The 13,090-nt window shown below is 44.3% G+C and overlaps 1 long non-coding RNA gene across 1 annotated transcript; it reads right to left on the bottom strand.

Moving 5' to 3' along the window:
• Positions 1-1,585: 1,585 nt before the first annotated feature.
• LOC149452445 (uncharacterized) lies at positions 1,586-9,353 on the bottom strand. Its single transcript, XR_016314868.1, has 2 exons — positions 9,299-9,353; positions 1,586-3,161 (listed from the first exon to the last, which is right to left on the bottom strand). It is a non-coding gene; the product is annotated as an uncharacterized LOC149452445 (long non-coding RNA).
• Positions 9,354-13,090: the final 3,737 nt, after the last annotated feature.

Below are 13,090 nucleotides of genomic sequence, written 5' to 3'. Positions count from 1 at the left end.
CCACGGCTAAGCTATAGTCCTGATAGTTTTCACAATATCACCTTTTGTTTGCAACTCACACTGCCCATTGACTTTCATTGAAACTTCACTCGCAGCTACCTGAAATTTGAAGGGTCATTTCTAAACTGCGACTGTGCCTTCATTTTTAATATTTCAGAGACATACTATGCATCAAAATGTAGGTCTGGTTCTTGTGATTCTCACAATATAGCTCTTTGCAGTAGCATTTATACTTTTAAAACTACAAGTGTTTGAAAGTGGCAATCGCCAGTGAATTTGGCAAGTTGGAGCAGTGTGTTTATAAAAGCCCCTCTCAGCTTCCTGTGACTGACTCAGTGAGTTGCCATAGCAACCAAAGATGACTCACCAGGCAGCTGAGTGACCCAGGCTAGACTGTGAGCTGCAAAATACAAGTTGAAATGCATTTCTCAGTCTATCAGGCTTGCCATGTGCACTGCTTACATTTCATCAATCACTTGGTTAGGGTTGGATGCAAGAACACGTCACACAATTTCCCCAGAAATTGTACCTTTTCTAGTTAAGTGTTCTTGCATGGCGACCACTTCCTGTTATCTCACATATATATTCTTATTATTATAGCCAAATTTACCACCCTAACTCCTCCCACAGATTTTACACTACATAGACAGTAACATACCGAAACGTGAGGATTGTTCCCGATTGGTGTGCTATTACTTTGTGGAACGTTTCGCCGAATGGTTCACGAAATATCAGCGTTTTTGTGGTGAAATTGGTCCCATAGGAATGAATGGCGGAATGTTCAAAACTAGAGTGGGAGCTGACAAACCAGGACATGATTTCTAAACTGCCATCACTCCCTCATTTTGAAGCCCACCCAGGGGCGGACTGACCATTTGGAAACTCAGGCACTGCCCGAGGGCCCGAGGTCAGTAGGGGGCCCCATGAGATGCCCCTGGTACCTTTTTCATAAACTTTTTTGAGTTTGGGCAAGGACACAGGGGCCCCATGATCCCCTATTGCCCGGGGGGTCAGTAGGGGGCCCAATGAGATGCCCCTGGTACCTTTTTCATAGGCTTTTTTGAGTTTGGGCAAGGACACAGGGGCCCCATGATCCCCTATTGCCCGGGGGCCCCATGAGTTGTCAGTCGGCCCCTGAGCCCACCTGCACAAAATCTTATATCAAAATGTTCAGCTATCCCTGCTGCCACTAAAAATGTCCGCCCACTCCAGTTGTAGACTACTGGTGGAGGCAAGAACACTTCACACAATTTCCCCAGAAATTTTAGCTTTTCTAGTTCTTATTTTTATTCTTATTATAGCTAAATTTGCCACGCTAACTCCTCCCACAGTTTTTACACTACAAAGACAAGTAATATATCAAAACGTGCGGATTGTTCCCGATTGGTGTGCTATTACTTTGTGGAACGTTTTGCCGAATGTTTCACGAAATATCGTGGTTTTTGTGGTGAAATTTTCCTATAGGTCCCCTATAGGATAAGCTGGAGCGTGGTGGATTGCCCTCCTCTGGATGCTGGGGTGGTCAACAGGGTTTCTGGGGAATTAAATGCTCGGTACAGAGTAAAAATGGATATTGCCCATAGTGTAGTAATTAAATACCAGATTTTATTAAAGGGTTAAAATTCCAGAAAGCATTCCAAAATTAGCAGGAGATACATGCAGCTTAACCTCTTCACGCCGACCGAACGTAAATGTGCGGCCTCCCAGCGTCTGGGCCTAGACACCGAGCGGCCGCACATTTGCGTTCTATTAAAAAAAGACATATGTGCTGAGAGCGCGCGCCCTGCACGCTCCCAGCACACATGTCCGGTACTCACGGAAAGGTCCCGATCTCCTCTTTCGATCGGGACCTTTCTTGATCATGTGACGGGGTGTCACGGCGGTCACATGACCCTAAACCCAGCCCCCCGGCTGCTGAAACCCTTAAAGGGTCGGGAGGCACCGGCGCAAAGGGGTTAAAGCTGCTTGATGACTAACCAGCTTGTGTATAAAGATGGCCGCCGGACCTCCGTGTTCCGGCGGCGTCACGTCACAGCGTGCAGGCTCCTCCTTCATATTTATTTCATTTAGGATTGATGTATATGTGCCTACAAAGTCCACTGGTCCACAAACCTCACTAAAACTGAAGAGCGTTTTGAAAAATAATCCCCCCTGTGAGCAAAAGGCTTATTACTTTGCAAATTACAGCTCAGCCCTCCACAAGGGGGTAAGGTCATAGGTCAGAGATGAGTGATCAGATTCTTGGAGATTCTTGGAAAAATCCAAGAACTTCAGAATGTGCCGATATCCCCACCCCCACATAGCACCAGCTTAAGGTTGCCCTTAGAAGCTTTAATCTGTTTTCAGAATGATGGATGGTAAAAATTCAGCCTTTGCCATAATGGTGTCCCTTCAAGACCTGCCAGAACATTTATTCCGGACTTAAGAGGATGTTTGACACTAGCAGACATTCAGCGATGAGCCTTCTATAGCAAAAAGTAATGATCACTTACTGGTCCAAGAGAGATTTTAACACATTTAGGAAACCCTTTGTATACAAGTCGTTTAGATACCTGTACATCCTTGCTACTGGTATAGTGCAATTCTTGCAAAAAATTTTCCCATCAGTCACAAAACATGGAAATTAGGGCCACATATTGCCACAGGAAAGTGGAAACAGGCAAGCCTTGTAATCCTAGGATCCGCAGACCTGTGTGGTTCCTGATGTTACTATATACAGTACACATATCAATAGAGATTACTGTGCTTCCACATTTCGGGCAGCTATACCTGAGCCAACGGGTTCTCAGTCCTGGCCCATTACCAGTGAATTGCAGTCTGCAGTGGTTTACTTGCTAGAAAGCCAACCGGCTTTCCAAGGTGGAGGAGAAGTCCTCCGCTGAGGCCCCACAAGGATATAGATCCGGTCTTCACATTCTTTCAGAGCCACGGCCAGAGAAGTCCGTCTGCAGAGGCGCAATGTTATTGTCATAGGAAGCGTGGTCAGAGGTTCCAGTGCTGGCCAGTTTGAGTTGAGCTGCTGCATGTGAGAGCTGGAAGGCGGCATCAGGATGAGCGTTGTCAGGAAGCAGAGTACATTCCCTCTCCAGCATATCAGACACTCCCTTCAAGAGGTCCAGGAACCCGAAGGCAAGTGCTGCCTTTCGAAGACGATTCAACTCCTGAGAGAAAAATCACAAGCAAGAATGTCACGTGAGACAAGAAAGACACAAAACGCCATTAAAAGTAGCATCCTATATTGGAAGTACAGGAGCAGGCAGCAGAAGAGGCTATCACCACCCTGTATGCCCATCTTCTACATTGAATGTATTCTTATGGGAACAAAACCAGCTTCTTCTATGTATTCATGCCAGCATGTTTGCAGATTCTTCCAGCAAGAACGCAATGCAAGTGATGCGGTGCTGAAAACTCTCTTCTTGCAGAATACGTTTTAGGTCTGTGGGGACAATTCGCAAAGCGGTATCTTACCGCATCCAAGTATGTTTCAAAAAAAATTGTTGGCATTCACTAAAAAAAGTGTACCAAAATACAGCATGAGTTAGTGAAAACATGCGGTAATGTAACGAGTCATCAGCTGCCAGCAGGTTGTCACGCCCTCCCTGCCAAAACCATACCAGCCCACATGCCCTTTTGACAAGTCCTTTATTAAAAAAAACAAAAATATAAAAAACATCCCCTGGTTTAGAGCCCTCGTCAATCACAATGCCCGCTGCCACCGCCTTCCCAACAAAAAAAAAAAAAAAAAAAAAAAGGGCTCCGCTCCCGACATAGACTCCCCGTCTGACAGCTCTGCTGCCTGACAGTTCTTAAATAACTAAGGGGCAAGGTCAACCGGTGACCACGCCCCCCTAGTGGTATCAATGACTGGAGCAGAGCTGCCCCCCCATGTTGAGAAGGGGGGGGGGTGACTGCTTGTTCGCCCTCAGCCCCAACACCCACCCACCCCTTCCTGACCTGCATGCTCAGAAATCCCCACACCATTTTTTTTTGCTTGCCGTGGAGGTTCCCCTCAAAATCCATACCAGACCCAAAGGGCTTGCTATGGATTTTTTTTTGGGGGGGGGGGGGTTTGGAGAATGCTACTCCATACCGTTTTTTTCTTATTTTTTAATTGCTAGCAATTTTTTTTCTTCAGCAGGTGCCCAGCGGATGACTCGTTACATTACTGCATTTTTACAACGGGGCCTGGGTAGCAGGGGGAAACATATAGTGCACGCTGAGGCTTATGGGTGTGGCGGGGGTGGGGGGGTCAATTACTGGAACTTCCTAACAAACAAACCAGAAAAAAAAAAAAAAGGGCTCCGCTCCCGACAAAGACTCCCCCACAGCTCCGCTGCCTGACAGTTCTTAAATAACTAAGGGGCAAAGTCAACCGGTGACCACGCCCCCTTGTGGCATCAATTGGGGAGCAGAGCTGCCCCCCCATGTTGGGAAGGGGGGGTGACTTCTTGCTTGCCCCCAGCCCCAACACCCACCCCCCCCCCCCTTCCTGACCTGCACGCTCAGAAATCCCCACACTATTTTTTTTATTTTGCTTGCCGTGGAGGTTCCCCTCAAAATCCATACCGTTTGTTTCTTATTTTTTAATTGCTAGCAATTTTTTTTTTTCAGCAGGTGCCCCAGCAGATGACTCGTTACATTACTGCATTTTTTCATTACGAAAAGGATCCTGTTGTGTGCTGGCAGAAACCAGTGGGAAGGAGAGGAATACAATGGGGCCTGGGTAGCAGGGAGAAACATATAGTGCACACTGAGGTTTATGGGTGTGGCGGGTCAATTACTGGAACCAATCCCCTCTATAGCTCTCTCTGCAGCAGCTGAATGCCATCGGGAGGGAGAGGAGAAAAAGCCAGATTTCAGCTACTGCAGAGAGCCATACATGGAATCTGTTCCAGTAATTGCCCCCACTGTGCCAATCACCCTCCCTGCCCACATCAGATTCACCCAGCTGCCTGGGCCCCCCTGCTAGCCCGGGGCCCATACAGGAGGACAGGTGGTACCCCTTTATCCACGACCCTGTGTGACTGGGCAGACCATCACAACCCCCCGGATGATATAGCCCAACTAAAGCAATAGCAGGGCTGGGCAGAAGGGTTTAAAAATGTGTGAATTTTAAAACATACATGTTCCAAGGGTAACCTGCTAATACAGTATGCAATACATGGCCAAACGTTTGTCGTGTCCAGACAATCGCAGCTAAATAAGCTTGTTGGATGTCCCATTTCAAAATCACTGGCAATTATATGGCGCTAAATCCAAGAGCTCCACCCCCCTCATCTGCTACACTGCTATAACAGCCGCCACCATCCTGGGAGGACATTGCGCCAGATTTGTTTTAGTCATTTAGCCTGAAAGAGCACCTGTGACATCAGATATTGATACTGGATTAGAAGACTTGGCTTGCATTTGCATTCTACCAGAAAGGTGCCTGTGCAGTTCCTCCACATCAAGCCATGGGGAAGATTTACTAAACTGGAGCACTCAGAATCTGGTGCAGACGTACATGGTAACCAATCAGCTTCCAACTTCAGCTTGTTCAACTAAGCTTCGACAATAAGGCTCCATACACACTGGGGGGAGGGCGTTTTGAAACGCTGCTCAGGAAAAACCTGAGTTTTTCAGCGTTTTTAGCATTAGAGCTTTTTACAGCTAAAATACTCCTCTAGAAACCCACTAGTTCTGGGGTTTTTTTCAGCCAAAAAACACCCCTGCCAAAAAATGCTGATTCCAGTCTATGTGTGTATGGACACATGGGATAACATGCTGGGGGGTTTACTGGCTGTAGAAAGAAAAACAAAAAACATCAAAAGCCAAAAACAGCAGCTGTAAAAACATCAGGTGTGCATGAGGACTAAAACCTGGAAGCCCATTAGTTTCTATGCAGAGCCATACCAGATTTTGCATGCTCTATTGTTAGTAAATCCCCCCACCTCCATGGTGTCTATAAACCTGGCTTTGTGCACAGTTTTGCTGAACAGAAAAAAAGACCATCCTAAAACTGTTGCCACAAGGTTAGTAGCACACAATTGTCTAAAACAGCCTCTGTGAACCTTTTTAACACAGAGGAAGCCTTGATTTAACTTTCCGATCTCAGGGAACCCCTGCTAAAAATGGCTTTATTTACCATTCATGATGCATTAGTGTGATAGTCAGAGGTAAGAATTCTCCTCACACTTGTGGTCATTGGGAAGAATGCTCCTCACACTTGTGGTCATTGGGAAGAATGCTCCTCACACTTGTGGTCATTGGGAAGAATGCTCCTCACACTTGTGGTCATTGGGAAGAATGCTCCTTACACTTGTGGTCATTGGGAAGAATGCTCCTCTTACTTGTGGTCATTGGGAAGAATGCTCCTCACACTTGTGGTCATTGGGAAGAATGCTCCTCACACTTGTGGTCATTGGGAAGAATGCTCCTTACACTTGTGGTCATTGGGAAGAATGCTCCTCTTACTTGTGGTCATTGGGAAGAATGCTCCTCTTACTTGTGGTCATTGGGAAGAATGCTCCTGACACTTGTGGTCATTGGGAAGAATGCTCCTCACACTTGTGGACAGTGGGAAGAATGCTCCTCACACTTGTGGACAGTGGGAAGAATGCTCCTCACACTTGTGGACAGTGGGAAGAATGCTCCTCACACTTGTGGTCAGTGGGAAGAATGCTCCTCACACTTGTGGTCAGTGGGAAGAATGCTCCTCACACTTGTGGTCATTGGGAAGAATGCTCCTCACACTTGTGGTCAGTGGAAAGAATGCTCCTCACACTTGTGGTCAGTGGGAAGAATGCTCCTCACACTTGTGGTCAGTGGGAAGAATGCTCCTCACACTTGTGGTCATTGGGAAGAATGCTCCTCACACTCTTGGTCATTGGGAAGAATGCTCCTCACACTTGTGGTCATTGGGAAGAATGCTCCTCACACTTGTGGTCAGTGGGAAGAATGCTCCTCACACTTGTGGTCATTGGGAAGAATGCTCCTTACACTTGTGGTCATTGGGAAGAATGCTCCTCTTACTTGTGGTCATTGGGAAGAATGCTCCTCTTACTTGTGGTCATTGGGAAGAAAGCTCCTCACACTTGTGGTCATTGGGAAGAATGCTCCTCACACTTGTGGACAGTGGGAAGAATGCTCCTCACACTTGTGGACAGTGGGAAGAATGCTCCTCACACTTGTGGACAGTGGGAAGAATGCTCCTCACACTTGTGGTCAGTGGGAAGAATGCTCCTCACACTTGTGGTCAGTGGGAAGAATGCTCCTCACACTTGTGGTCATTGGGAAGAATGCTCCTCACACTTGTGGTCAGTGGAAAGAATGCTCCTCACACTTGTGGTCAGTGGGAAGAATGCTCCTCACACTTGTGGTCAGTGGGAAGAATGCTCCTCACACTTGTGGTCATTGGGAAGAATGCTCCTCACACTCTTGGTCATTGGGAAGAATGCTCCTCACACTTGTGGTCATTGGGAAGAATGCTCTTCACACTTGTGGTCAGTGGGAAGAATGCTCCTCACACTTGTGGTCATTGGGAAGAATGCTCCTCACACTTGTGGTCATTGGGAAGAATGCTCCTCACACTTGTGGTCATTGGGAAGAATGCTCTTCACACTTGTGGTCATTGGGAAGAATGCTCCTCACACTTGTGGACAGTGGGAAGAACGCTCCTCACACTTGTGGACAGTGGGAAGAACGCTCCTCACACTTGTGGACAGTGGGAAGAATGCTCCTCACACTTGTGGTCAGTGGGAAGAATGCTCCTCACACTTGTGGTCATTGGGAAGAATGCCCCTCACACTTGTGGTCATTGGGAAGAATGCTCCTCACACGTGTGGTCATTGGGAAGAATGCTCCTCACACTTGTGGTCAGTGGGAAGAATTCTCCTCACACTTGTGGTCATTGGGAAGAATGCTCCACACACTTGTGGTCATTGGGAAGAATGCTCCTCACACTTGTGGTCATTGGGAACAATGCTCCTCACACTTGTGGTCATTGGGAACAATGCTCCTCACACTTGTGGTCATTGGGAAGAATTACCCCCTTACAGATTGCTAAAAATATCAATGGTGTCAGCGGGAACTTACCTGAGAGGCAAAAATTGCTCATTGCTCAAGGAACCCCTGGCAACCTCTGGAGGAACCCTGGTTGAGAAACCCTGGCCTAAAATGTCTGAATACTGTAGCATTATTAGTACCCTTCACGGGAAACTACGAGAATCACATTTGGAGTGATGTCCACATACTGAACTTTTTGCATATAGTGTAACATACCTAAAAAGCTGGCTCAACAGCAAAACATCAGCTATAGTTCGGTATACTACCGGTACAAAATGAACAGAAAGCTGACTAGGCACAGCATCAGTGAACATCTTCCTGCAATACATCATAAAAAAAAAAAAAAAAAAGAAAGAAGAAGAAGAGCAGGCCAGCTGAGACATGATCAAAAGTTATTGCTTAATTTATTAAACACATCTTTGGAAAATACTAAAAATTAAGAAAAATTGTTACTCAAAAGATAAAGATCCCTTATAAATAAACGAAGGTGCTGTAAAATGTCCAGGCTTGGCTTCTCAACCTCAAAACAGATTCAGAGAGGCTACAGAGATGGAGCACAAGTCAGGATGGAAGAGCCGGGGATAATACCTCTATTATTCTTTTGCTTCCACTTCCTCTTTTAGGTTTGTTTGCACAGCATCCTACTAATCAAAGAATTGTTTCATCTTAAAGCAGAGTTCCACTCAATCTGTAAAAAAATAAAAGTCAGCAGCTACAAAAACTATAGCTGCTGACATTTAAAAAAACAGCCATTTACCTGTCCCACGATCCCGCGTTGCCCCCCGCCGCAGCGTTTTTTAACCGTCCGTCGTGTATTCCAGGCGCCGGCATCTTCAGTGTGGGCACACCACTTCAAGATGGCGACGGCCTCACCACAGCTGGTTTCACCAGCCGTCTTCTCTCCCCGGCGCCGGCATCTTCAGTGTGGGCACCCGGCTGTGACAGCTTGCGGCTTCACAGCCGGGTGCCCACTGCGCGAGTAGAGCTGCGCTTCCTGAATGGCCCCGTCGTCTTCTGGGACCTGTCACGTGTCCCACAAGACTTCGGGGAGGGAGGACAATTTCCGTTTCCGATCTCCTAGGCGATCGCAGTGGAAGTGGGAGCGGGTACCTGTCAAATTCGGGTACCAGCTCCTCAAAGGTACCAATCTTTAATGGGGAGCGGGGGACCAATCTTTAAAGCAGGACTTCCCCTTTTGGGTGGAACTCCGCTTTAATAAATAAAGAAGTAAAAGATATTGGGAACTTTATCTTACTTTGTAGAACGTCTGAGTTTTCTCCAGAAGTTTCCTGGCATTCCGCAGAATCTTCTGCACATCAGTCTAACAAAAAAGAAAAAGAAAAAAAAAGTAAAATGTGGCAAACAAGCAAGAGGGTTCCATACACTACTGATTTTAACAACTGCAAGAACTGCTAATTTTTAATGCTGACAACTACGGTACAATATGAGGGCGTCAATTCAAAACGGCTTTAACGCCATTTTTCTGGTGGTAGTTCCTTTAACCATTTGTCGCCCACCCTATGGCCGAATGGCGGCCGGCAAATGTCATCAGCGTTCCGTCCTCCCGCACATGCGTACTTTTCGCGCTTGCAGAGCCGCGCAGCGGCGCGATCTGTCACTGGCCGTGTACCTCAGACACGGCCAATGACAGATCTGAGTATCAGCCCCCGTTGCCAGTACCATGTGACCTGCTGTGACCAATCACAGCAGGTCACATGACAGTTGTATACAATGGATGGTTTTATTCATGCTATCCATTGTATACTACTGTCTAGCGGTGAATGGTCAAAGCTAATCACATGCACATGTCATGTGATTAGCTGTGGCCAAATCACAGCTAAGCACAAAAAAAAAAAAAAAAAAAAGAAAAAAAAAAGAAAACCCTGAATGAATCGATGTCATTCAGGTAAATGCTTGCTTATAGCAAAGTAATTCTTTGCTATAAGCAAATTGTGTAAAAAATAAAAAAATACTGATCACTGCCCCAAAGTAGTACAATGTTACTATGGTAAAATTGTACTACTTTGGACATAGTGAAATATGAAAAAAAAATATTAAAAAAAAAGAAACAAAATGTAATAAAAAATAAATAAATAAAAAAAAATATATATTTTTTTTTTTTCATACTGTCACCAGTCAGTGTCTCTGATCACCGCCATGCCAGTTATAAGAAGACGCTGTACTGCACTGGTGACAGTATGTAAAAAAAAAAAATAGTGAAAATAATTTTTTGCATTTTTTCATTTTCCGAAAAATTATGACTAAAAAAAATACAACTTCAAAAAACTCGCCACGTTTCTTATGAAGTACGTTGGACTGTCTACTCTGCAAAAATGGGTCATTTAGGGGATATCTGTACTGTTCTGAAATTCCTGGACCTCAAGAAATTAGATTGGCCGTCGGTACTTCAGGATTGATCAATATTCAGATCTATACCATAGTTTGTGAACTCTATAACTTTCCTACAAACTAAAAAATACATCCTAATTTGGGTTATTTTCACCAAAGACATGTAGCAGAATACATCTCGGCCTAAATTTATGAAGAACAATTATTTATTTGCAAACTTTTATAACAGAAACAAAGAAAAACGTGTTTTTTTTTTAATTTTTGGTCTTTTTTTGTTAATTTAGCAAAAAATAAAAACCCCGGCGGTGATTAAATACCACCAAAAGAAAGCTCTAGTTGTGTGAAGAAAATGATAAAATTTTAGTTTGGGTACAATGTTGTATGACCGCGCAATTGTCATTCAAAGTGTGAGAGCGCTGAAACCTGAAAACTGGCCTGGGCAGGAAGGTGTAAAATTGCCCGGTATTGAAATGGTTAAGAACTACGGTATGCATTGATGCTACCATACGCCTCTTCAAGAATCTATCAGTGACAAATTCTTAAAGAATTAACAAGTTTTCTGTTTAGGAAACTGGCAGTAATTAAAGTGATACTTTTTTTTTTTTTTGTAATTATTTATTGGTGAAATTAACATACAATAAAAAGAACCAGGAGAAAGATTCACCAGAATACAGGAAAAAAATCTAGACCAAGCCTGAAATAGTCACATAGAATCTTTAGGGGTTCATCAAGTTTGCATGTGAGAAGAAAGTATCAAGAGCGAATGAAACAGCACATATACTGTATGACAACAAAACAGGACCAGAACAAATCATCGGGTGATCGTTTAAATGACATCCTAAGAAAAGGAGGATTATGCCAAAGCACAAAGAGAGCGGATCGAATGTATAGTTACAAAGATGTGAAAAAGAACATAGAGAGAATATCAACCCGAGAGAGAAAAAACTCTACCAGTATCGAAAAGACATAATAGAATGGGGGGAAAAAGTGAGGGGGGACCCCACAGTAGGATACTGTAGGGGCTGGGACAGATAGGAAAAAAGAAAAACAAAGTCAGAAAGGCGCAGAGAGAGTTAAATGAAAAGGAGAGAGCAGAGGGAGAGGAGAGATGGGATATAGGAGAAACAGAACAAGAGCCTTGGGGGTTGCATCCCCTCCTGGAGTGAGAGGTCAAGCCATGTTACATAGTTAGTCTGGCTGAAAAAAGACAAAAGTCCATCCAGTTCAACCATAGAAAAAAAAAAAAGTTCTAATCCTACACCCACAGTTGATCCAGAGGAAGGCAAAAAACCCAGCAAAGCACGATCCAATTTGCTCCTGCAGGGGGAAAATTCCTTCCTGATCCCCCGAGAGGCAATCGGATATTCCCTGGATCAACTTTCCCTATAAATGTTATATCCAGTTATATCCAGGAATTTCCTACAGCAATCCACTGAGCTGGCCACAACCAACTCTTGAGGGAGTCTATTCCATATGTTCTCAGCTCAAACCTTTCCGTGTTTGGAGATTACATTTCTTTTCCTCCAGGTGTAAAGAGCGCCCCCTTGTCCTCTGTGATGACATCAGGGGGAATAACTACACCGAGTTCACTATATAACCACTGATGTATTTATACATGGAGATCATATCCCCCCTTATGTATTATACATGGAGATCATATCCCCCCTTATGTATTATACATGGAGATCATATCCCCCCTTATGTATTATACATGGAGATCATGTCCCCCCCTTATGTATTATACATAGAGATCATACCCCCCCTTATGTATTATACATGGAGATCATATCCCCCCTTATGTATTATACATGGAGATCATATCCCCCCTTATGTATTATACATGGAGATCATATCCCCCCTTATGTATTATACATGGAGATCATATCCCCCCTTATGTATTATACATGGAGATCATATCCCCCCTTATGTATTATACATGGAGATCATATCCCCCCTTATGTATTATACATGGAGATCATGTCCCCCCCTTATGTATTATACATAGAGATCATACCCCCCCTTATGTATGATACATGGAGATCATATCCCCCTTATGTATTATACATGGTGATCATATCCTCCCCTTATGTATTATACATGGAGATCATATCCCCCCCTTATGTATTATACATGGAGATCATACCCCCCCCCCCCTTATGTATTATACATGGAGATCATATCCCCCCTTATGTATTATACATGGAGATAATATCCCCCCTTATGTATTATACATGGAGATCATATCCCCCCCATATGTATTATACATGGAGATCATACCCCCCTTATGTATTATACATGGAGATCATATCCCCCTTATGTATTATACATGGAGATCATATCCTCCCCTTATGTATTATACATGGAGATCATATCCCCCTTATGTATTATACATGGAGATCATATCCTCCCCTTATGTATTATACATGGAGATCATATCCTCCCCTTATGTATTATACATGGAGATCATATCCCCCTTATGTATTATACATGGAGATCATATCCCCCCTTATGTATTATACATGGAGATCATATCCCCCCCTTATGTATTATACATGGAGATCATATCCCCCCTTATGTATTATACATGGAGATCATACCCCCCCTTATGTATTATACATGGAGATCATATCCCCCCCCTTATGTATTATACATGGAGATCATATCCCCCCCTTTATGTATTATACATGGAGATCATATC

The sequence above is a fragment of the Staurois parvus genome, unplaced genomic scaffold, assembly GCF_062004578.1.
Source record: "Staurois parvus isolate SC_StPar_1 unplaced genomic scaffold, SC_StPar_1.0 ptg000472l, whole genome shotgun sequence".
Lineage (NCBI taxonomy): Eukaryota > Metazoa > Chordata > Amphibia > Anura > Ranidae > Staurois > Staurois parvus.
Note: the sequence above shows the minus strand (reverse complement) of the source record. Positions and strands in the feature narration are given on the sequence as shown.